Raw genomic sequence first — 11,486 nt, forward strand, 5'->3', positions numbered from 1 at the left:
CTGCCATAGTATCTTAATATTTACAATACATCATATAGACATAGATGAACAAAACTTACACGTATAACCCATACATATGTCTACAGACCTCTAAGAATATTAATAGTAACATATGGCAGAACAGGGCCCCCGCCGTACCCCTGAATAAAAAAATATATACATAGGAGGTTTGGTACTACAACTCAGCTCTGAATCAATGGAGCTTCTTCCAAATTGGCTGATTGGAATCCTAAGCTGGCGGACTCCCAAAACTGTGTCTGTACCTGCGGGCATGAAATGCAGCTCCCTCAAAGAAAGGGGGGTCAGTACGACGTATGTACTGAGTATATAAGCATAACATAACTGAGATAACAACTGAAACAAGGAGCAGGAAATCAAGTATAGCATTTAGTAGGGTATTGTACCTGCACCTCATAAAATAAATTCCTGTCTACCAGTATCACGTATCGTATCCGGCCCACTCGGGGACTGAGTATTACAAATACATCATCTATCACGATAGGCATATGCATATTATCAGCGCTGTGAAACGTATAGTCCAATCCATATATATTAAGTTAATGCCGAGGAACGTTCGGCCCAATCCATATATATAACAGGTTAGTGCCAAGGAACGTACGACCTGATCCTTATACATAACAGGTTAGTACCGAGGAATATACAACCCGATTCCTATACATAACAGTTTAGTGCCGAGAAACGTCCAACCCGATCCCTATACATAACAGGTTAGTACCGAGAAACGTCCGACCCGATCCCTATATAATATAATAATGCATATATATGCACATAAAAATTTGTAGCATAACAAACATTTCCCGAATATCACCATAAGGTGTGTCAAAGAGTCTCTAGGTATAGGAGCTTACACCTCCAATCATTATTCAGCATATAGAAGGCTCAAGGGTCGTAGTTCAACTACTTCATGGTCCTTATCATTTAAAAGTGAGTCCAAGTCATGAGTCACATCCAGAATCTGTAAATGGAATTGTCTCTAACTCATATCATATATTGTTGGACTTACATTAATCTATTTCAAGAAAAGGAAGAGATAGGCTTTACATGTATTACTTTTTATCACATAAAAGGCTTACAAGACCATAACTCAACCATCACGGGAGTTCTAACATCAAGAAGTGACTAAGATTAACAAGTCATGCTCGGGGTTCTAAGAATGGAACTACCTCCACATCACACATACCAACCACTTATGGCTAACACATGCCACAAGAAAAGAAGAGTTAAGCTTTACATACACTACTTTTCAGCATATAGAAGACTTGAAGGATGAGAGCTTAACTACTTTAAGAGTCTTAACATTCAGAAGTGAGCACGAATTATGAATCATGAATCATGTTCAGAGCTCATGAATAGAGTTAACCTAAGCTTCATACACATATCATTTGTCACTTAAGTCTAAGACATGCCCAAAGGAAAGAAAAGATAGGCTTTACATACCTCTTACGGATTAATCTTTACCGTGTTTGCCTCGTCTTCCTCTGAACCTATTTAACATGAAATAAATATGAATATCAACAACCCTAGACTTTTCAGTGTAAGTTATACATGAGTATTCATAGAACTCATTTCCTCGCTCGCTTCCTCGATTAGTTCTTTAGTTAGCTAGAAAGTAAATGGAAATCGGGCAGCACCTCCCCTATAACATGCCCTTTACGAATTTCCAATTACATCCCTAAGCAATACATCCAACCAACAACAACAACCTGCAACATATATACAAGCAATTCACTTCAACATTACATAATACAAACTCCAAGCGACTTGCTCAAAGCTACGATATCAAAATAGGGTTTTTAGTTTCTAATTCGTAAAACCTTTAACTGTACGAAGTGGAGGGTCATATGGATTCAACCAGCAGCTTCCCCACCAATTTTATAACACTTTTAGTCCCTTCAACACTTCACCACGCACCTGCATCCACACACCACAAGCACAACACCTTGCTTCGACTACAATTTAACTATTGCAACTCTAATTTGGTTTGTTTCGAACGTCATGCATATTTATGGAATTTACCTATTTCCATCCACTTAAAAAACATATAATACACTTCATAATCACATCATAAAATCCAAATTGAAATGAAAACCCTTACCTTAACCTAAACTCGTCAACCTCGCCAAAATTAGCAAAACGTGAATTCTGGACAGCCTACTATCTTGTATTGTCGCTTAGTTTTGAAGGGGTAATTGAGAGAAACAGGATTTGTGTCCTCAATTAAAGTTATAGAAATGTGTCTTAGGGTCGCATACAATTTTGAATAACCCCTACAAATTTTTTTTTATAAAACAATATGCCCAAAATACCAACAGCAGTCCTTGTAGAATTTCTAAAATAAAATCCGGGCAGCAGATCCCCCATGCTTCACCACCCTTTTTCGAGTAGAGAATGCAAAACTGGGTTTTAGAGTCAAAATAAAAGTTATAGCCCTATGAAATAGCTTTCCAAAACATCTTGAATCACTTGAAAGGAAGACTTACACAAGGAGTTATACTCGTTTTACTAATAGTAGTATCATTCAAAAATGGGTCTATTAACAAGAACAAAAACCTCCTCTTTTGCCTAACAATTATGTTGTTAAACACCGTCATATCACCATAGGATACCTAAATAATTAATTCACGGATTGAAAATGGAGGCCTTACCTCAAAGCCATGGCTGCCGTAGCTCCTTTCTCTCTTCCTCAATGTTTCTCATCTTTTTTCTAAGTGTAAAAAGGATGGAAAATGAAGGCTTAGTCATAAGAATAAGTATATATAGCCTTCCCTAGGATGTGACATGTGGCATCCCCTAGGGGTGACACATGGAAGCCCCCATAGGTTGCCACCTCACGCCATGCAACCAATCATACACTGTGGGGTCCACCCTAAGTAGGTGGGTCACCTACTTAGCCCAAGTAGGTGTGTAACCTACTTGTCACCTACTTGTCACCTGCTTGCTTCATTTTCGTGGGTTCGTAATCTCGTCTTACTTTAAGAGCCTATGTATTCCTTGCTACGTAAGCTCAATACATACTCTAATAGCTTAAGTACGTAAAACATCTATGTTGATAGCTTACGCAAGTAAGTCAAGTTCTACGACTCATTACTTGGCCTCCAACTCGTTTCAAATCTTTATAGACCTATTTCCAACCTTCACTCTTAAGGGTCGTCACTTTCTTCCTTTCTTAGAGTTATTTAATCATGTTATAGATAATCTCGATCATGGGACAACTTTTAAGAAGCTTAAGAAGACGTTCCAAAGCACAAAGGTATGGGGTATAACATTCTTCCCCCCTTTAAAACATTCGTCCTTGAATGTTAACTAGCCTCATAAGGTCTTACGAGTGCTTTAAGATTTTTCTGTATTGGTTGTCATCCAAAGGCCTCTTATTAACCCATATAGTCAATTTAAGATAGTCGATTACCCGTAGGCATAGAGAACAAGTGATATTTATTTTCCATTTGTTCTTTCCAGTTCTCTTACCACATATCATATTGTACCCTTTACACGAACATGTGTAGGATCTTAAAGTGGCTCAGAAGATGCCTTAGCATTGCCATACTAGTCTATAGGTAAACCTGTATCATTTCTTACTTCCTTCATTTGATGTTAGGGCTCCACTATAGCTTTTGTCCTTAGTACTGATTATACCTTAAAGGTTTTGCTTCAAACCATCTTATTCCTTCTCTTAATGTATTCAAATATAGCAGTTACATGGCTACTACCGACTTCGTTTATCGAGTAATCACCTGGTTTTACTCTTGGCATACCGTCATTCGTAAGTTGCATAAGTTATTTTGCAAAGCTACATCCCCTATCTCAAAGGGTCTTATCATCTTTCATGGTGGAGTCACATATACACAATACTTCTTTTTACCAACAATGCCATGCAAGGTCAATGTATACATACACCCATATTATCTCATATCACAGCCGTATAGGGCTTCCCAAGGGGTTACCCATCCTAGTACTACTCTCGCCCAAGCACGCTTAACTTCGGAGTTCTGATAGGATCCGGTGCGTTAGTGCTGGTATGATCGCATCCATCCCTTATGGGGTCTCATTTGAAGTTTAAGAGTTCCCATTTACACATGATAGCATCAGTTGATTTTCTCTTATGCTTATATTTCTCTTGTCCACTTCCCCCTTTAGGGTGTATCCATGTCATTATCTGCTTATTTCTAACTTTCCAAATGCATAGGAGTCCTTTCTAACCTATTTAGTATACTGCGTTATTTTCATATCTTCCTTTACATCCCCTATACTTTGGGTTACCCATGTACAAAACCTTAATACCATCATGAGGTGCTTAGAACCCTCAATTTACAGTACCAACTCCAGTCTTGAACACTGGGACTCGAGTAATACCCTTAATGTAGCGGTGTATTCAAAGCCACATTCCATTCATCCCAATCAGTAATTAGCTCGTGCTCATAATTGGTTCAAATTCTCCACTCGGGAGCACTTATACTTTGATGATCCGTGTTTCAAGCTTCTCATAATACTAGCTTTATTCCAGTGGATACCACTTGACCTTTTATTCTGAACATTCCCTATAAATCTGTGTAAGTCTTTCTTATTCATTCACTATTTGCCTTTTTGTCTTCCACTTAATTTATTCTGCTTTACACATTTCACTGTACCGGCATGCACTCACAGTCTAGTTTGTCACACTTGCTTTCGCTTCTCTTACTTACCCTTAAGTTTCCTCCTATTTCACTATAGAGGAGATTTCTCATCCTTTCTTTTTTTTTGTTACGTATATATCACAATATCAATTCAGTCGGTACCTTAATATATCATTCTATCCAGATCTATCAGTCTTCCTTAAATCATTTTCTTAGGGTCATAAGTCTTTTCCAACTTCGGTTTACCATATCAAGATCGACCTCCCAGTTTCTATTGCCATCAATTCAGCAATTAACTTTTTTCTTGAGGTCAGCCATACTTGTAGTTTATCTAAATTTCATCATTATTGTGGACATGACCTTTCAAGACATACTACAACCCTGTATCTCATTCTCTTTTTATTTCTTGGAAAATTTGGGCAGAGTTTCCTTTGTATTTCTTACTATCTCAAACCTGCATGTAGAAAATACCAATAGTGCCTCACAGGGCCAACACATATAAATATACATATATATATATATCATATCACATCATATCGCAGCCTCACAAGGCGCCCAATATCAACAATAGTATAAAATATGGACTTACCTCACATGTCCAACTCGAACTACGCCTGTTAGTCTTTCCGTCCACTTTTCCTTTTAATTTTCAACTTTATCTACGTTTTTCTTTCAATTTCTGACTTTATATGTCAATTGTATTTCCATAACTTACTTGGCACAACTCTCTTGTGCCTTGGCTTACCTGTGTGCTTTGCAACTTCCCATATCGTCAGTCATTTTCTTCTATCAACATTGTCCTTCATCTGAAATCAGAGGTTAGTATAAGGAATTCCACTTCCTATGACTCGGCTCAATCGCACGACCTTAAATATGAAAGAAAGGAAACATCTTAAATGTCCTATAGCCTCCTATTTATAGATGTGATACACAACACATCGATAATCAAGACTCTACTAGATATGGTCTGTAGACACTCTAAGGACAAACTGCTCTGATATCACTTCTATCATGACCCAACCTCATGGGCCGCGATTGGAGTCCGACCTGGGCCCCCATATACGTATCTAGTGGATATAATGATCAATATAAGAACTATACATAAGAAACCCAGTGGGTCATAGTATTTTCATGCCTGTTGCCTCTTTTATTTGTATCTTATCATGAAAAGGCGTGCCAGCCGATAAGGCTACCATAGTATCTTAATATTTACAATACATCATGTAGACATAACTGAACAGAACTTATATGTATAACCCACATATATATCTACAGACCTTTAAGAATATTAATAGTAACATATGACGGGATAGGGCCCCCGTCGTACCCCTAAATAAACAAATATATACATAGGAGGTTTGGTACTACAACTCAGCTCCGAATCAATGGAACTTCTGCCAAATTGGCTGAGTAGAATCCTAAGCTGGCGGACTCCTAAAACCTGTATCTGTACCTACGTGCATGAAATGCATCCCCCCCAAAGAAAGGAGGGGGTCAGTACGATATATGTACTGAGTATGTAAGCATAAAACATTATAAAGAAATCACAGTTGAAATATGGATGCAGGGGGCAAGTATAACATTTAGCCATTTACCGTACATACATCTTATAAAATAAAGTCATACATGCTATCATCACGTACTATAACCAGCCCGTTTGGGGACTTGGTGTAATAACTACATCATTCTATCATCATAGGCACATATGTACCATGCCGAGGAATGATGGCCTGATCCGTATCTCATATAACAATGCCGAAGAACGACGACTCGATCCGTATCTCATATAATAATACCGAGGTATGACGACCCGATCCGTATACATACATATCGTATAATAATGTCGAGGAACAATGGCCAGATCCACATATCACATAATAATGACGAGGAACGACGGCCCGATCCACATATCATATAATCGTATACAGATATTATAGCCGGCCCAGGACTCGGTAACAGATATATTACAATATGCAAGAGCAAAGCAGTGCGTAACTATAAACAACTAAATTATCATCCGAGGTTCAATAGAGTAATCAAGTGAACCATCATTTGAAGATCAGGGTAGTAATCGTCTTAAGTACCCTCTAACGGCTAGTATGAATCATATAAAGTGAAGTCTTAGGCATCAGAGGCATGTATCAAGGTGATGCCATATAATTTATACAATCAGGGACTTTTACCCTTGTAGAGCCTTTAAGAAGAGGAGCTGGTATCTCCACTTACTACTCACTATATAGAAGGCTCGAGAATAGTAGTTTAACTACTTTCAGACCTTTAATATTTAAAGGTGACTACAAGTCACGAGTTATACCCTGAACTTATAAATGGATTCACCTCCAAATCCATGTCCTGTATTACCTATAGTCCAGTCTTTCTAGAAGTAGGAAAGGATAAGCTTTACATGTACTACTTTTTTATCATATGGAAGACTTGAAAGGTAATGACTCAACTTATTACAGGAGTTCTAATCAGTAGGAAGTGAACAAGAGTCTTAACTCATACTCAGAGTTTTAAGAATGGAATAACTCCCAATTTCACATAATAATACTTACATGTAAGACATGCCAAAATAAAATAAAGGGTAGCTTCACATACTCATCACTTCCTAACCTATGGAAGGTTTGAGAAGCCCTAGTTCAATTACTCTAGGAGTGCTTTCATCAAGAAGTAAATAAGGACCGTGAATTACGCTTGGAATTTATGAGTAGATGTACCCTCAAGCTCATATCATTCCTTACTTAACTTGAAGACATGCCAAAAGAAAGGAGAGATAGGCTTTACATACCTCTTATGGGTTACTCGTAATCACGTTCGCGTCGTCGTCCTCTGAACCTATTTAACACAAAAATAATACTCATATTAATAACCTTCGACTCTCCACTTCCTACATTTGTATTCAAGTATCTATAGGGACCATTTCCTTGTTTGCCTTTCTCGACTAGTTTATAAGTTAGTTAAGAAGTTAACGGAAATCGGGCAGCACCTCTCCTATAACTTGCCCTATCCAAACTTCCGTTTCAACCTCCAAACCTTAGAATACATATTAACAACCACAACCATCATCTATACAACATTAAATTACTACCATACTATGCAATACAATTTCCAAACAACTTGCCCAAAACCACAATATCAAAATAAGGTTTTCTATCTCTATTTAGTAAAACCTTTAACCATACGAACCGAAGGGTTATGTGGATACAAAAATCAGAACCCACACACCTTTTAAACTACATTACATCCCTGTAACACACAATTAAACCGTCTCCAACCACAACCCCACAATCGCAACAACACTACTCAATTTCAATTTAACTAGAACGGCCCTAATTTAGTTTGTTTCTTACGTCATGTATACTAGTGAAATTTTCCTACTTTCAGCTTCATTTAACTCATTTAACATACTCCATAACAACATCATTAACTCCAATTCGAAAGGGAGAACCTTACCTTGCCAAAACTTGCCTCAAACGTTTCTTAACATGGCTGAAAATATGGCGGCTGCTCGTTACCCTTTTTGTGCCGCTCCAAACAGCAATTTTATCTTATTAACACCTTAATTCCATCGTATTACACCATAGATAATTAATTCAAGGAACGAAATCATAGGGCTTACCTTATTTTGCCCAAATCTGTGGCTGCCTCTCTCTTAGTCTCTAGTTTTCCTTTATTTTTTTTGTTCTAAATGTTGAAGAATGAAATATGTAAAGAATGTAATACATATATATATATATATATATATATATATATATATATATATATATATATATGCGCCCCCTAGGACGTCACCTCATCCATGCGTCCACTCATATGCTGCCATATGGCAGCGTGAGGTCCACCCCAAGCAGGTGCATCACCTACTTAGTCCAAGTAGGTGCCACATCTCCTTATTCCTCTTCCGTGGGTTCGTAATATCGTCTCACTTTAAGAACCTATGTAATTCTTGCTACATAAGCTCAACATGCACTCAAGTATCTTAAGTATGTAAGTTATCCAGCTTATGCAAGTAAATCAAGTCCTACGACTCATTACTCGGCCTCCAACTCCTTGAGGATTCTTATAACCCTGTTTCGAATCTTCCCTACTATGGGGTATATCATTCTCCTTTCCTTAGATTTATTTGATAGCGTGGTAGATAATCTAGATCATATGGCACTTTTCAATAGGCATAAGACAGTGTTCCAAGGTGTGAAAGTATAGGGTATAACAACAACTACCCCACTCATGACCTGGAACTAACGGTGGTAGTTTTTGCACTCAAGATGTGGAGGCAATACTTATATGGAGTCCATTGCGAGATATATACAGATCACCATAGCTTACAGTTCATTATGAGTTAGAAGGATCTTAATTCTAGACAACGACATTGGATTGAGCTACTGGCCGATTATGACCTCTCTATCCTCTACCACCTGGGCAAGGTGAATGTAGTAGCGGACGCCTTGAGCCGGAAGACGAAGAGTATAGGTAGTTTAGCTTAATTTTCTTTTGCGGAGCGACCCCTAGCCTTGGAAATCTCATATTCCGAACTGATTTTGGCTTTTGTGGGAGCTCGATCATCTCTACTGGACCAGATTCGTGGCCAGCAGTTTGAGGATGGAGCATTGGTAGAGCTTCGAGAGTTAGTATTATAAGGCGAGGGTAGCCATACTTCTATAGATTCGGATGGCATACTATGGTTTGATGGTCGCCTTTGTGTTCCCAGAGTTGGAGACTTCATTCAGTTGATCCTTCACGAGGCCCATGATTCTAGATATTCTATCCATCCAGGCATCGCAAAGATGTATCAAGATTTGAGACAGCATTACTAGTGGTGTGGTATGCAGAGAGATATAGCTGAGTATGTATCCCATTATTTAAGTTGCCAGTAGATTAAGGCCGAGCATCAGTGGCCTGGTGGAGTCTTTTAGAGATTACCCATTCCCGAGTGCAAATAGGAATGGATTACCATGGAATTCGTGATGGGATTGCCTCGAACATCCAAAGGTAATGATGGTATTTGGTTCATTATTGATCGATTGACCAAGTCAGTGCATTTATTGCCAGTACGGTCCACTTTTATTGCAGATCATCTAGCTCGAATCTATATTCAGGAGATGGTCCATTTGCACGGGGTACCAATATCCATTATATGAGATAGGGGATCTCAATTTACTTCTAGTTTCTGGTGGGCTTTCAGAGAGAGTTAGGCACCCAGGTTGATCTTAGTACGACATTTCATCCACAGACCGATGGCTAGTCAGAGAGTATTATTTAGGTTCGGGAGGATATGTTGTGAACTTATGTATTAGAGTTCAAGGGTCATTGGGAGAAGTACTTATCTTTGGCAGAGTTTGCGTACAACAACAGCTACCACTCTCATATTTAGATGGCCCCGTTTGAGGCCTTGTATGGTAGGCATTATCACACTCCAGTTGGTTGGTTTGAGTATTCAGATCCTAGGCCGTACAGTACCAATTTACTTTAGGATGTCATACCCAGAGTTTGGGTTATTTAGGATAGGTTAAGGACAGCTCAGAGTTGGCACCAGATTTATGCTGGTCCAGTAGAGATGATCGAGCTCCCACAAAAGCCAAAATCGGTTCGGAATCTGAGATTTCCAAGGCTAGGGGTCGCTCCGCAGAAGACAAATAAGCTAAACTAGCCATAATCTTTATCTTTCGGCTTAAGGCGTTCGCTACTACATTCGCCTTGCCCGGGTGGTAGAGGATAGAGAAGTCATAATCGGCCAGTAGCTCAATCCAATGTCGCTGTCTAGAATTAAGATCCTTCTAACTCATAATGAACTGTAAGATGCGGTGATCTGTATATATCTTGCAATGTACTCCATATAAGTAGTGCCTCCACATCTTGAGCGCAAAAACTACCACCGTTAGTTCCAGGTCATGAGTGGGGTAGTTGTTGTTATACCCTGTACTTTCACACCTTGGAACACTGTCTTAAGCCTCTTGAAAAGTGCCATGTGATCTAGATTATCTACCACGCTATCAAATAAATCTAAGGAAAGGAGAATAAGATACCCCATAGTAGGGAAGATTCGAAATAGGGTTATAAGAATCCTCAAGGAGTTGGAGGCCGAGTAATGAGTCGTAGGACTTGATTTACTTGCATAAGCTGGATAACTTACATACTTAAGCTACTTGAGTGCATGTTGAGATTACGTAGCAAGAGTTACATAGGTTCTTAAAGTGAGATGATATTACGAACCCACGGAAGAGGAATAAGGAGACGTGGCACCTACTTATACTAAGTAGGTGATGCACCTACTTAGACTAAGTAGGTGATGCACCTGCTTGGGGTGGAACTCACGCTGCCATGTGGCAGCATATGAGGGGCCGCATGGATGAGGTGACGTCCTAGGGGCCGCATATATATATATATGTATTACATTCTTTACATAGTTCATTCTTCAACATTTAGAACAAAAAAATAAAGGAAAACTAGAGACTAAGAGAGAGGCAGCCACAGATTTGGGCAAAATAAGGTAAGCCCTCTGATTTCGTTCCTTAAATTAATTATCTATGGTGTAATACGATGGAATGAAGGTGTTAATAAGATAAATTTGCTGTTTGGAGCGACACAAAAAGTGTAACGAGCAGCCGCCATATTTTCAGCCGCGTTAAGAAACTTCTGAGGCAAGTTTTGGCAAGGTAAGGTTCTCCCTTTTGAATTGGAGTTAATGATGTTGTTATGAAGTATGTCAAATGTGTTAAATTAAGCTGAAAGTAGGAAACTTTCACTAGTATACATGACGTAAGAAACAAACTAAATTGGGGCCGTTCTAGTTAAATTGAAATTGAGTAGTGTTGTTGCGATTGTGGGGTTGTGGTTGGAGACGGTTTAATTGTGTGT

At 38.8% G+C, this 11,486-nt stretch overlaps 1 pseudogene; it reads right to left on the reverse strand.

Annotated features, from left to right (window-relative positions):
• Nucleotides 1–3,930: 3,930 nt before the first annotated feature.
• LOC129883804 (5S ribosomal RNA) lies at nt 3,931–4,048 on the reverse strand (annotated as a pseudogene).
• Between the last annotated feature and the right edge of the window lie 7,438 nt (nt 4,049–11,486).

Source organism: Solanum dulcamara, chromosome 3 (assembly GCF_947179165.1).
Source record: "Solanum dulcamara chromosome 3, daSolDulc1.2, whole genome shotgun sequence".
NCBI classification, from domain to species: domain Eukaryota; kingdom Viridiplantae; phylum Streptophyta; class Magnoliopsida; order Solanales; family Solanaceae; genus Solanum; species Solanum dulcamara.